Below are 13,767 nucleotides of genomic sequence, written 5' to 3' on the forward strand. Positions count from 1 at the left end.
CTGGACGCGCGTAAGCTTAACGCCCGCACTAAACGTGACAGTTACCCGTTAGCGCACATCGGACGTATATTAGAACGATTGGGCAAGACTAAGTATTTAAGCACGATTGATTTGAAGGATGCTTTTCTTCAGATACCGTTGAGCGAAAAATCTAAGCCTCTAACCGCTTTCTGTATCCAAAGACGTGGAATGTTCCAATATACCCATCTTCCATTCTTCCATTCTAGAGCCGTGGGTGTTTGTCTATTCAGACGCCAGTGGCCAGCGGCAGCTTCGAGGATCATATCTGATTAACCTTGAAAAGCCTATATTTTGCCGATCTGAAGTGCCATTTCTCGGATACTTACTGTCTTGTGATGGACTCCGACCCGACCCTTCGAAGGTTCAAGAAATTTTGGAGTTTGAAGCACCGCGTACCATCCGACAAGTCCGGCGTTTTCTCGGATTGGTAAACTATTGCCGACGCTTCATTCCCGACTTCAGTACGGTCTCAGCACCAATCTCGGATCTTTTGGCAGGAAATCCCAAGACTGTGCGTTGATCCAGAGAAGTGTTGATCCAAAAAACGGTTGATCGCCGTTCCCATTCTTTCAAACCCCGACTTTGAGCTAGAGCTCATAGTCCAAACGGACGCGAGTGACCGTGCCGTAGCCGGCGTACTGACCCAAATCCAGGACGGATCGGAGAAAGTCATAAGGTTTGTTTCTCAGAAACTCAACACGGCCCAGCAAAACTACTTGGCTACTGAAAAAGAGGCTACATAGAAGGTAGCCATTTTTCCTTAATCACAGATGCTTCAGCGCTCCAGTATATCCGAAACAACTAGTGGCGTCCTTTGTCGATGGAATCTGGATCTGCAGCATCTGGACATGACAACATCGTCATGGACGCATTGCCTCGTAGTGTCGGCGCAGTGCAAGCGTCCAAGCTAGGAGCCTGAAGATTGAGGAAGAGCCGGAGAACTATTCTGATTTCCGTTATGAAGACGGCCAGCTGTAGAAGTATGTCCCGGTCGAGGATGAACCGTATGATGCGCGGTTCGAGTGGAAAATGATCCCGCCCGAGGAAACCGACAACGTATTATTGAACAGGAGCACGAGAGTTGTTTACATTTAGGAGTTGAGAAAACTTTGAGCCGACTACAGCTCAGGTATCACTGGCCATACCTGGCGTTGGAGGTGAGAAAATGAATCCAACAGTGTACCACGTGTAAGGAGAGTAAACCAGCAACGGTACCCACGGTTCCAGTCATGGGCAAGCAGATATTAGCAGATCATCCTCGATAGTATAGTGGTCAGTATCCCCGCCTGTCACGCGGGAGACCGGGGTTCAATTCCTCGTCGGGGAGCCAAAATCTATATACATAAAAATTAATTTCTGTCTATCTGACCCTTATAGACTCAGAAACTACTGAACCAATCGACGTGAAAATTTGGATGCAGAGGTTTTAGAAGCCGGGGAAAGTTCTTAAGATGGTTCGAGACCCCCTTCCCCTCTTTGGAAATGGGGGCTTCCATACAAATGAATCACCAATTTCTTCATAATTCGAGAATTAATCAAGGAATAAATCAATTTTAGGCGAAACGAAGTTCGTCGGGTCTGCTAGTATAGCATAAAGAGGTAGCATGCAACTTACCTTTAACCTCAGGGGCTGCCTACTCTGCCGTTCGAGAGTCGTCGATGGTTAGGTTGGGCCCACGCTGTCGCTAACTGCTTTAACAACGCCAGCGGTTGGTTGGACTAGGTTTGAGTGTCGTTGGTCGGACGCCGGGATATTACGTTCGGCACTCACTGAACACTCGCGTCGAGACGGGGAACCCGTGTTCTTATAGCTATGAAACTAGCTAACACACTGCAAGCCACAAGCTCACTTTCGTGTCCACGACTGGTACGATTTTTCGGGGTTCGATTTAGGAGTTCACTTTTCGGGGGCACTGAGATGGCCGCTCTAAAGACCGGCTGTTTGTGACCGCACTGGACTGTCGCTTTACCGACTACCCTTTCTTTTCTAGGCACACGCGGTCGGATTTACAATTATCGATCATTCACTACGGCCGGTTGATTGGGGAATCTAACGTCACGAAATAACTTTCGTTTCCCGGCGGATTCCGGATTATCTCTTGGGGTCCCGACATACAAATCACGCACTATCGGTACTGAGGCATTATTTTCGCCAGTCGCACAACTTTTCGGTTCGGATTCACGGTACGAATAAAAATTCACTTGACCGGACTCTTCGCACACGACCGTAACGATGGCTGGCTCAAGCCCAAAAGAGGACGAGCAATGGAGCAGAGTCTCCACCGAATCCGAACCATTTTTCCCCATTCTTTCTGTGTTTCCGTCCTCTCACGCATACCAACCGTATCGTGTGACTTTGGTAGCAGAAACTTGGATAGTTTTGGTAGCAGACGGCGTTCAAGTGGGAAGATAAAAATGAACAAATTTTAACAACACTAATTCCTAACTCCTACCACTAAACAAAATACATGTATATTTTTTGTAGAATTTTAATTTTAATGGGACGTGATTTCATGTTACAAGATTTTGGTACGCCGCCGCCGACATTTTTAAATCGGCGCGCCGCAGTTCAAAATTTTTCACGCCGATTCAAATTTATAGAAGTCCACATAATTTTCCTTGGAAGTCCTCAAAATTCAATGGAGTTTTGTATAGTTAATTGTCATCCGATGGATATACCCACAATATTTGTGGATATACAGCAGAAAAGCATATGTGACGATTAGGAAAAACAAACAAACGAGGTTGGTTGGGATTCTGATGGGATCATTAAGGTCACTCCTGACGGAATCCAAGATTAAAAGTGCTCGCGTTTTCGGAGGCACACCACTCGATTCAGAGGCGGCGCACAACTGTCATTTTTGTTGATTTAGCTTTGCTGCGTCGCAGCATGCGTGAAATAATAAAAATTACAGTTGTGCGATGCTTCCGTATCGAGTGGTGTGCCCCCGAAAACGCGAGCACTTTTAATATTGGATTCCGTCAGGAGTGACCTTAAGTGGTCTTGTTGTGTAGGGGCTATCAAGCCTATCTAGAGAGTAGGAGGCTGAAGCTTCAAGTCTTTCCAAGACAGGTGGATTAATATCAAATTATCCATTTCGAAAACATGCGCTGTGCATATGCACAGACAATTGTTTGGCCGAATATACAAAGTTGTTTGACCGAACAAACAATTTGGCCGATGCACAAATGGCCGAAAATGTCATTTGGTCGGAAGGGACATACGGTCGAAAATGTCGTTCGGCCGAACAGTTCCTTTGGAGGAGAAAGTCGGTTTCCCGAATAGCTTATTTGGCCGAAATGGTCGTTTGGCAGAAAAGGGCCATTTGGTTGCAATGGACATTCGACCGAAAGTGTCGTTCGACTGAACTGGTCATTTTGATGAAAAAGTCGTTTAGCTTAAATGATATTTTTGGCCCAAAGTGCCATTTGGCCGACTGGTTGTTTCGCAGAAAAAATATATTTACGGACCAAATTACTCTTCCTGCTAAAATACCATTCCGGCTACCTTTGAAGAAGGTATCAAAACCAACATTGCCTCAATTCAGGCAAACGCCTACTTTCAAAGAAGCAATCACATCCACCATTGCCTTATTCCGGGCCAACGCCTATTTTGAAAGAATGGATTAAATTCACCAGTGCTTTATTCCAGGAAAACGCCTTCATTCAATCACTTCCACCATTGCCTTATTCTGAGCAAACTCCTACTAGAGAATCACATCCATCATTGCCCTACACCAAGAAAGCGTCCACGTTTAAAGAAGGAATTATATTCACTACTTCCATAATATGGGGAAAGGCTTATATTTTAAGAAGAAATCGCATTTGCCTTTGTTAAAATAAGAAGAGATCCCTCCGCCATTTCCTTAATCCGGGCAAGCGCATATTTTTAAAGAAGGGATCACAGCCACGATTACCTCAACTCAGGCAAGGTCCTACTTTTAAAGAAGGGATAAAATCCACGATTGCCTTAAACCGAGCAAGCGTTCATTTTTAAAGAAAGAATCACATCCACAAGCATTGCCTTAACCCGGATCAACGCCTACTTTCAAAGAAAGAATCATATCCATCATTGCCTTAACCCGGGAAAGTGCCTACTTTTAAAGATGAGATCCCATCCACCATTGCCTTAGCCCAGGAAAGGGCTAACTTTTTAAAGGGGATCACATTTACAGGGCTGGTAGCAAATATGTGGATGAAAAATAGTGACTTTAGTGACTAAAATGATAAAAATAGTGACTGAAAAGTGATTTCCAAATTTAAGATGATTAAAATATTTTATACATTTGTTGTCTAAATACAGAAAAATGCAGAAAATAATAATAATGCTGCGTAGTGTAACTTTTTGGGTTTCGCTGCTCGTTTTTGCGAAGCCTGTCCTTTACACTCGGCTAAAATTACTTCTGACATATCTTTCTTTTCAATTCCTTTTTTGACCCGAATGTTGGCTTCTGCAAACAATCTGTAAAGAAGAAGAAATTGAAAATTTAGTTTTAATAATAATTGGAATTTATAATTTAAAATATAACATACTTATCAACCGTTTGTCTCCTCCCCTCTTCTTGCTCACGTAAAGACTTCATTTCCTCCTCCTTTTTATCGAACGATGACTTTAGCTCCCCCATATCCTTTCTATTCTGTTCGTCGGCCTTTTTTCGTTCTCATCGACGCTCTATCGTCGCTCATTATTCTTCCTGGCGTATAGAAACCTCGCTCAACATCGGCGTTGCCATGTGATGCAGCCAGAGCAGTTTTCACTACTTTAGTCACCTGAGGATATTTAGGCTCGCCTACAGCCGTTTTCTTAGTAAAAAACTGGTTCCACTACTTCTCAATTCTGTGCTCTGCACTCGAAGTCATAGCTTCGCATTTCAACAATTTCCATTCGTCAAGAAGAATATCATAGTTTACCTACACCAGAAGTAACTTGGCGATTTTCACAATATACTCCGAGCTTTCACTGGATGTAATGGCCGACGGGTTGAGTCATTGTCAATATTTGATGAACGAATTCTGTAAACCAGACTTTTTGATTACGTGCTTACAGCAGCATCGTAATGCTTCTTTGCGTTGTTGGAAAAGTGAAGTTTGTCGATCCCCATCAATTTTTCCAGCTCTGCCATTCCTTCATCCCCATCAAAAACTTTTTTCCGGAGGTAGCAAGTTCTCAATATTGTCAAAAACGTCCTCTGGAAGTGAAGTATTCGTGGGCCACACATTAGGTTTACAAGCTCGACTGATGATAGTTCGCATTTCCAGCTCAGTATACACTGCATGAATGAGTGGTTCTTCCCTCTAAAAGAAACCTTAGAAAATTGCGATAGTATTAGTATGGTTAAACAGCTCTCATATCAAAGTTTTTTTTAATTAAAATCAACATATCAAGTCTTACAAATTTGCCGAAAAAAATATTTAGATACCAAAAGTCAAGTAAAATCGAAATGATCTTAAATAATTGAAAAATTATAAGCTTTTTTGATTCATAACCTAAGAATAATTGTCTCAGAAATTTCGAAGAAAAAATACATAATTTAAATGTAGAAGATTTATTGGAACCTTGACGAGGATTCAGAAATCCTAAATTAGCCAAAAATGTCACATCTGCAGTTTCTCAAACAAACGGTTCATATATTAGATTCAATTTGATGTTTACCTGTAAACTTGATGAACATTCGAGCACTTGACATGGCAAACAGCAATTCAGCTTTCATCGAAGGGTTGTTCAAATATTTCACTATCCTGATGTAAGACACGGTCTTCGCTAATGCTGCACGTTTTTTGGGAACAAAGCTCGTGAAATATTTAACAAGCGCCGGCCATTGCTGAATTAATCTTTCTGCTGATTGCTACAGTGTCAACCACCGAGACGTGGCATGTTTAATAAAATGGTGTTCTGGCAATCCAAGTTCTTTTTGAATATTCTCAAAATCTTCAATCCTCAATGGCCATCCTTTGAATTTGAAGAAATAGTAAACGGTGATTATCAACTCAGATCCAGACTCCCCTAATTCTTCGAGGCCTTTTTGGAACCCATTGTGTAGGATGTGGATATTACATGTTCCAAGCATGTTCCAGCAATGTTTTCTTTCTATCTTCAAGAAGTTCATTCAATTTCATTCAGAAGTCTTTCAACTTTCTTATTTACATTTGGACTATCGCTCCCTGCAATAGTAACAAAATGTTTGATCTGTCTTCAATTGTCATTACGTTAAGTCAACAGCAAGGCCATCTTCTGTGTCTCGTACTACAAACGGCCTTGCTGTTGAGGTTGAAACACGTATCTGTATTTACAATTCAGCGGTGAAATCAAATGGGATAATACGAACTCGTTTTATGACAAGTGAAAATGTTTGATATTAATTTACCGTTGATAAATACAAAAAAAAACGGAGTTTCATAATGCCACTTTTGGTCTCTTATACTCACCAAGCATCAGAAGATTCTTTCGTGGCAGTTCTGCGCTGCGCAGAGCTTCAGTGAGCTTGTGTAGGATATCCTCCGCTGTAGCCGAACCGTAGGTGCGTTGACACCACACGTGACTTTTTTAAGACCAATGCCGAAGGGCAGTTTGTAGTTCCTTTTCACCAGCAGAGTTCGTTGTTTCATCATAGCACAACGTGAAAATCGTATCACGATCATCGTCAAGCTGGGCTGCTCGGAAATGAGCAGCTAGTGCGTCGGTAATCAAATAAAAAACTTTAGTTCTGCTCAGCGAAAAATCTTTCGGGACTGCAACTGGAAACATTGCTCTTAGGTATCTCCAATGCCATCGCATGAAACTGCCGAAAAATCCGATCAGCACCCATTTCAATTCGGCCTGCGCTGCTTCATCTCGTGTACATAGCAGCTGCATCTTTGCTGAAAGAAAGTTCTTCAGACGTCACATGTTCGGTTTTGGCTGGAACTGATACACGCGCAGCATTAATTCGCAACTGTCCCGAGCCATTAAGCAGCATCCACAATTCCTTGTGTTTTGCTGTACTCGAATGTTGCTCAATCACTTGAAAGCCTTTGATAACCATGATCGTTTTTTTACATAATGCACAAAATGCTTCCGTGTCACTATGTCTCCGTGCCCACTCAGAAACTGTGCAATCATTATAATCGGTTTTCTTCAACCGTTCAGGACGAAACTGACACGTTCCCATAGCGGCCTATAAAGTACAATGTGTAAACATGAGTTTTCAATTTGAATGAATGGCAAACATGTACAATAATTACCTAAATATACAGCTTTATACGTTAAACGACTATTCAAGGTACGGACTACGGAGTGTAAAAGTACGACAGAAGAATGTTCACAGGTTCACAAATTCAATGCGAATTTCTCGGGCACACACGATACACGAGGAATAATTTGCGTCGTAGTTTTTGGGTGCAGCTGGAACTGGCTCGCCAAAAACTAGAAAAAGCGGGAGGAGAGGTTACAACTAGTCAGATGCTTGATGATGACTAATCATCTTTTTCTTTCAAGCTCATAGAAAGGATACGATTTGTTTTCATCGGGAAACGATTCCTAATCCTAACTTTGCAATGCGCTGGAAAGAGAGGAATGATTAGACGACAACAAGCTCTCAGACACTGATGAATAATGTCAGATTTACACGTAGAATGATATATACTCATTTTTGGTGTATATTTCTCGACTTCTATAAAGTGTTGCCAGATTGCTTTAGTGACTTTTGGATGCAAATAGTGACTTTTTAGTGACTTGACTCAAAATAGTGACCAAGTCACTAAAAAGTGACCTGCTACCAGGCCTGCATCTACTATTGACTTAATCCCGGAAAAAGCATACTTTGAAGAAAATAGATCACATCTATCATTGCCCTTACCCGCGCAAACGCATCCGCAGACAAAACATAATAATTCTTGGATTTCGATTTACTTCAGCGTCAATGAAACTATGAGTTAACCCCAAGAAAAAAATCACAAAAAATCAAAGAAAATTCAGGGGGTATTTAAAACCTGTGAAAGTTCAGGTTAACCGAGAGATTGAAGAATTCCAACCGTGTAAAAAATATTGGGTGTATATCTTGTCAATATTATTATCGACCGGTGTTATTCTTGTTTTTTTTTCGAACAACTTAGTCAAGCAACTAATTTAGTGGGCACAAAAAAATATGCCATTTGTCCGTTATGCCAAATGACCCTCACTTTTGAAGCTGTTTACAATTATGCCAAATGTCCGTTATGCCAAATGGCCTTTATGCCAAATGACCCGCTCCCTATCTGGTCGAAAATGTCGCTTAGCCGAAAAGGACATACGGCCGAAAATATCGTTCGGCCGAATTGTCCATTTGGTCGAAAAAGTCGTTTGGACAGAAAGGTCATTGACCGAAAATACCGTTAGCCGAAATGGTCGTTTGGTAAAAAGGTAATTATTATTACTGACGAATTTCGCGCCAACTCTTCTATGGGGCTGGCAGCACCATCTCAGAATCAAATGAAACTTGGAGGGCATGAACGTATGGTATTTGTAAGCCACTCTGCATACTTAGTTTTTCAAAAATTGTCAAGAGTAACATTTGATGAGGGTCTAATTTTTTTTTTGTTTTTTTTAGTCGATGTAACTCTAAAATTACAGGTCCTACAAAAAAGTGTTGGATGGCGGATTGTCGTGCAATTCTTTGGAGTTTTTTGCAAAAATATTCAAAAAATAAAAAAATCGATTTCTACACTGAAAAAAAAATAATTTTAAAAATTAAATTCGATATTACAAAAAAACTTAATCTCAGAAATCGATGAAATTTTTTCTGCAGATAGGTATTTTAATTATCTAACTTTTCTGGGAATAATATTCCTGTGATATATTCGAGGAAAAAAAGTTTTTCAAACAAAAACATGTTTTATGTTCATATTGAGTGAAAATTTATCAGCGAGTTGTATGCCTACAGCGCCAATTATAGGTTCAGCAGCCCATCATCAACCTACGACATATTTTGGACGTATCAAAATTTGTTTAAGAAGGAATTTAGCATAATCTAATAATAATGTGAACCAACATTTGAAAAGGGCGTATATTTTCCTAGATCTTTTCTATCTGTAGAAAAACAATCATGGATTTCTGAGATGAGGTTTTTTTGTTACATCGATTAGAAATCGGTTTTAATTTTTAGATATTTTTCCAAAAAACTTTTTTCCAGAACAAATCCGGGAATTTCCAGGAATTTTCCAGAACAGTCCGACAGTCTGCCATACAACACTTTTCCGTAAGCCTTGTCATTTTAGAGCTACATCGATTAAAAACAAAATAATTAAAAAAAATTAGGCCCTCATCAAATGTTACTCATGACAATTTTTGAAAAACTAAGTATGCAGAGTGACTTAGAAATACCATATCTTTATGCCCTCCAAGTTTCATTTGATTCTGAGATGGTGCTGCCAACCGTTATCGCGCGCTGGTCGAGTTGGCGCGAAATTCGTCTACTATGTTTTTATTCAAGAGACAGTTGACTTGCGCTCCTGTGATCTGGCAGAGAGGTAATTTGACCAAAAATGTCATTTGGCCAAACGGGTCGACATTTCTGACCATAACACCCGTTTAGCAAATGACATTTTCGGCCGTATGACTCATTCGGCCAAATGACCTTTTTTGTCAAATGACCATTCCAGTCAAACGACGTTTTAGGCTAGGTGTCTCATTTGGTCAAATGGCCTGTCAGAGCCAAATAAACTTTTCAGCCAAACCGTTTCTGATTTCATAACCGTTTATCTATTTTTAAATTTCATTTCAACTTAAAGCGAAATTCTGCCAAATCGTTTTCCGCCGACAGATTTTAGTCTTCTTCAGTCTTTCCTCCTATTTAATAGTTTCCCGTGGAATGGCAGGAGATTTTCTCACGGACAATGGATACTCCGAAAAATGTTACGTTCAAATACCGAATAGTAGAAATTCCGCGGAAATTCCGAAGATTGTTCCATAAGAATTAAAAAAAAAATTGAAATCCCAAACCATGTTTCATTTATTAACTATTGAGAAATCGACTGTATATTTTTATTTCGATTTTAAGGACGGCTACGCAGTCTTGAATTATTGAAACAAGATGTTTATTTATCCGACGTTTCGACACGGGGATGGTGTCTTCATCAGGGGAAAAATACGGTATTTGTTCCTAGACTAAACACCGCCGCCGAAAACGAAGCTTCGAATGATTTTCGGATCGGCGCACACCTCTAATTGCGAAGATGTCTCTCTTATTATTTTGCTCTTCTCACATTTCACTCCTCATTTATCACTTCTCACTTCTCACTCTGAAAAGTGAGTAGTGCGAAATAAGAAGTGAGACGTCTCACTACTCACCTCGCACTCCTCACTTTTCACAGTGAGAAGCTAGAAGTGAGAAATTATTGTTTGCCAAGTGAGAAATGAGACGTCTCACTCCTCTCTCACTAGTAATTTCTCACTTCACTGCTCACTGTGAAAAGTGAGAAGTCCGAAATGAGTAGTGAGACGTGTCACTTCTCACTTCTCACTAATAATTTCTCACCTCTCACATCTCACTGTAAAAAGTGAGTAGTGCGAAATGAGTGGCGAGAGTGCTGGACGTGAGAGCGGGAAGAGCGAAGTAAGAAGGGAGGCTCCTCTCTTCTAATTCATCCTTTCTAACTTCTTATTTTTCACTTTTGCAGTGAGAAGTAAGAAATGATGATTTAGAAGAGAGAAGTGACACGCCAGATTACCTATTTGGCCAAATAATATATTCCGCCGAATGACCTATCCAGCCAACATTTTTTTTTAATCTTTATTACCGTGATTTTTTCTGTAGAAGAAGTTCATCACTTAGGAATTCGGCCAAATGATCTATTCGTCCAAATGACCTGTTCGGCAAAATTACCAATTCGGCTAAATGACCCATTCGGCCATTGGATCTTTTCGGCCAAATGACCTATTCAACCGTATGACCCGTTCGGCAAAATGACTTTAGGTCAGGGCCCCCACAAATATTATGTACCAAAACCAACCGCTTTTTTGTACATTTTGGGGCTCCCACGAGCTGTAGGTCCCCCTGATTACTTTCATCTACTCCCTTTCGCTTTGAGTAGTATAATTATCACCGAAACAAGCCAATAAATTAATTTCGACTATTGGCATTCGGCCAAATGGCTTTCGACCGAATGGGTATCGGCCAAACAATCAAAAAACATTCCACGGAAATTTTTCGGAGTTTTCACGTAAAGTTGTCATTAATTTTCACTGGATAATCTTCGGGATATCCACGGAGAATTCTTTCGAATTTATACATTTTTTTAATATCCACTGGGAGTTATATGGAATGTAATTGGAAACATACTGAATGATACATTTTTATAAACTGCCTTAAATGCGGGCAGCGGTGCGCTGATAATAAATGTTTACACAACTGTGCAAAAAATCTCTTGCTCCCCGTTCAAAAGCAAACCATGTTACAGTTTGAGTGTAGAGCTATTAAAGAAAGAAAATGGCGACAACCAGGAGAGTACGCCGCAGATTCAGCGTCCTGATTTCGATCCTTAAATGTTTGACCCTGTTCAGACTAGTCAGGAAGCAGGCAAAAACAAATTGTAATGAATTATAGTTTAGGATCAAGGCGTCCTATGGTCCTCATGTGAAATGTGTTGAGTGAGTGAAACATGATGTCTTCCTTGTAAAGAAACAAAGTATGTATGTCTCCGGAACTTGGAATGCAAACTAAAAACCTGTTTTTGATCCCGGTTGAAAGTCATAAACTCAAACACATAGCTCTGGTTGTTTAATCACACAAGGATATGTTTTCAGGTAATCCACGGAGTATAACTCACGCGACCACGCATCTGTCCGTGTCATGCCTCATATATGTACCCCCAGAGGCAAAATGCACCGGCCTCACAAGAGATAGATTTTCCCGTGATGATGACGGTTCAATTTATGCAGGCTATGCAGAGTTGCGGCAGGACGTGACCACCAGCAGGCCCAACTGAGAACGGCTACGGTGCGGTGATGATGAGGACGATGATGATCGCCACCGCTGCTATGACGATGCCGGATGCATGCGAAATAAGCGAACTGAATCGATTTTCAATAAGCTATTCTGAATGGCGCTGAACCTACTTTCATCGGATATCGGATCGGGGCATCGACTGCAGCTGCACGTTCAAATCTACATTTCAGACCTCGACTGCTGGCCGCTGACTGTCCGACTACGTTTGCTCGGAAGTTCGAACTTATTCACTGTCGTCGTCTCGGGAGGGAAACTGCGAATATTTTCGATTGATTATGACTTTTTTCATATTCCGACTTTTTTTTCGGTTTCCTTTTGAATTTGTTTGCAAATGGCATGCCGACAGCGGTAGTTATTTCAAACCGATTATACTAAACCCTCGTCATTCGAGGGGACAACACAACACCACCGTGCAAGAAGTATTCTATCGAGTTTCGATCCAACAAAAACGCTTTGACAGCGTTTTGGCTCAAAAGTTTCTGACGCTTGGTAAAACTCAAACGATGTACGAGAATTGCCTTTCCTTCCAATTTCTTGTAGTTGTGATGTTGTCATCTTCAAAAGATATGAACCCTTCTCTTATAACAAAAGGGAAACATGTAAGGCTCTCGAAAGGAAAAATAAATAAACTGGGAAAAACCTCCACGCGAACTTTTGTAAAAAGCTTAGAGCAAAACAAATTGCACCAGCACAAAAGTTGTTTCTTTTTCAGCATCCCCAACTGGCCGGTAGATTTGTGAGGCGTTCGCAACTTTTCTGGCTGACGGCTCGAATTTGTGACTGAAATGGGATCTTTTCGTAAAAGCGAAAGTTTTTTGTGTGTGTATAGCGATTCAAAAGTCTCAAGAATTCTTTACACATTAGCATTTCGCCTTTATTAACGACTTTTCCTTTTTTACATCGCTGTACACGATTCATACACTTGTTCTAGGAGGAGCCAATGAGATTCATTTAGATGTATTAATCAAAACCATATAAACCGACATAATGCAATGAGCTGGCAAAACAAGTATAACATTCTCTGATCATTTGGCATGCGAGATTTAATACAAAACGCTCAATACAAAGAATATCACTTACTCTTACAATACTTAGTATGTTTTTACGTCTGCTGATGTATGTACAATCTAATATTTGTAGATTAACTGCAGCTGACAAACGTTCTTTTATACGGAAACCTTTTCCTGATGAGATATATCGCTAAATTTTAAAATATCGTAGATATTCGAGTTATGCGCAAAAATTAGGTACACTGTATTCAAAAAAGATTCCTAACTTTACGCACAACGTATTTGAACAAAGATCATACATAGCAACTTACTTACGAAAATTACAGTTTTTCGGGTAGACCATCACTCGTAATTTGTGCTAAAAACACGCTATTTTGATAATTTTCACCGTTTCAGTGTAGTTTTGAAGTATTAACATGCAAAATGCATTCCCTATTATTATAACATATATTGCGGTAACAAGATGTATTTATGATTCGAAATTTGATTTAAACGCATTCTACAATAAAAATAACCGCAAAATGCGCAGATTTAGGAACGTGCATGGTGCTATTATTATCAACCTTATCAGTTGTAAACCTGGTAGCAATCCTAGGCGTAACTAGAGTCTCGGTCTATCGGTCTTTAGGGGGGGGGGTCGGGGGAGTTGGCATGGCCCCAGCTTGTGGAATGTATTTTTCTAAGTTGATGTAAGGCACATGGGTTGCAACAGAAATTGTTAGACTACGTTTATCGCTCATTCGTAATGGAACTAACATTACAAAATTCAGAATAGG

The 13,767-nt window shown here is 40.5% G+C and overlaps 1 protein-coding gene and 1 non-coding gene across 3 annotated transcripts in view; both read left to right on the forward strand.

Moving 5' to 3' along the window:
- LOC134225026 (uncharacterized) overlaps positions 1-13,767 on the forward strand; it is a 304,150-nt gene that overhangs the window by 193,075 nt on the left and 97,308 nt on the right. The window lies entirely within an intron of this gene.
- On the forward strand, positions 1,277-1,348 carry Trnad-guc (transfer RNA aspartic acid (anticodon GUC)). The gene has a single exon. It is a non-coding gene; the product is annotated as a tRNA-Asp (tRNA).

Source organism: Armigeres subalbatus, chromosome 3, assembly GCF_024139115.2.
Source record: "Armigeres subalbatus isolate Guangzhou_Male chromosome 3, GZ_Asu_2, whole genome shotgun sequence".
Taxonomy (NCBI): domain Eukaryota; kingdom Metazoa; phylum Arthropoda; class Insecta; order Diptera; family Culicidae; genus Armigeres; species Armigeres subalbatus.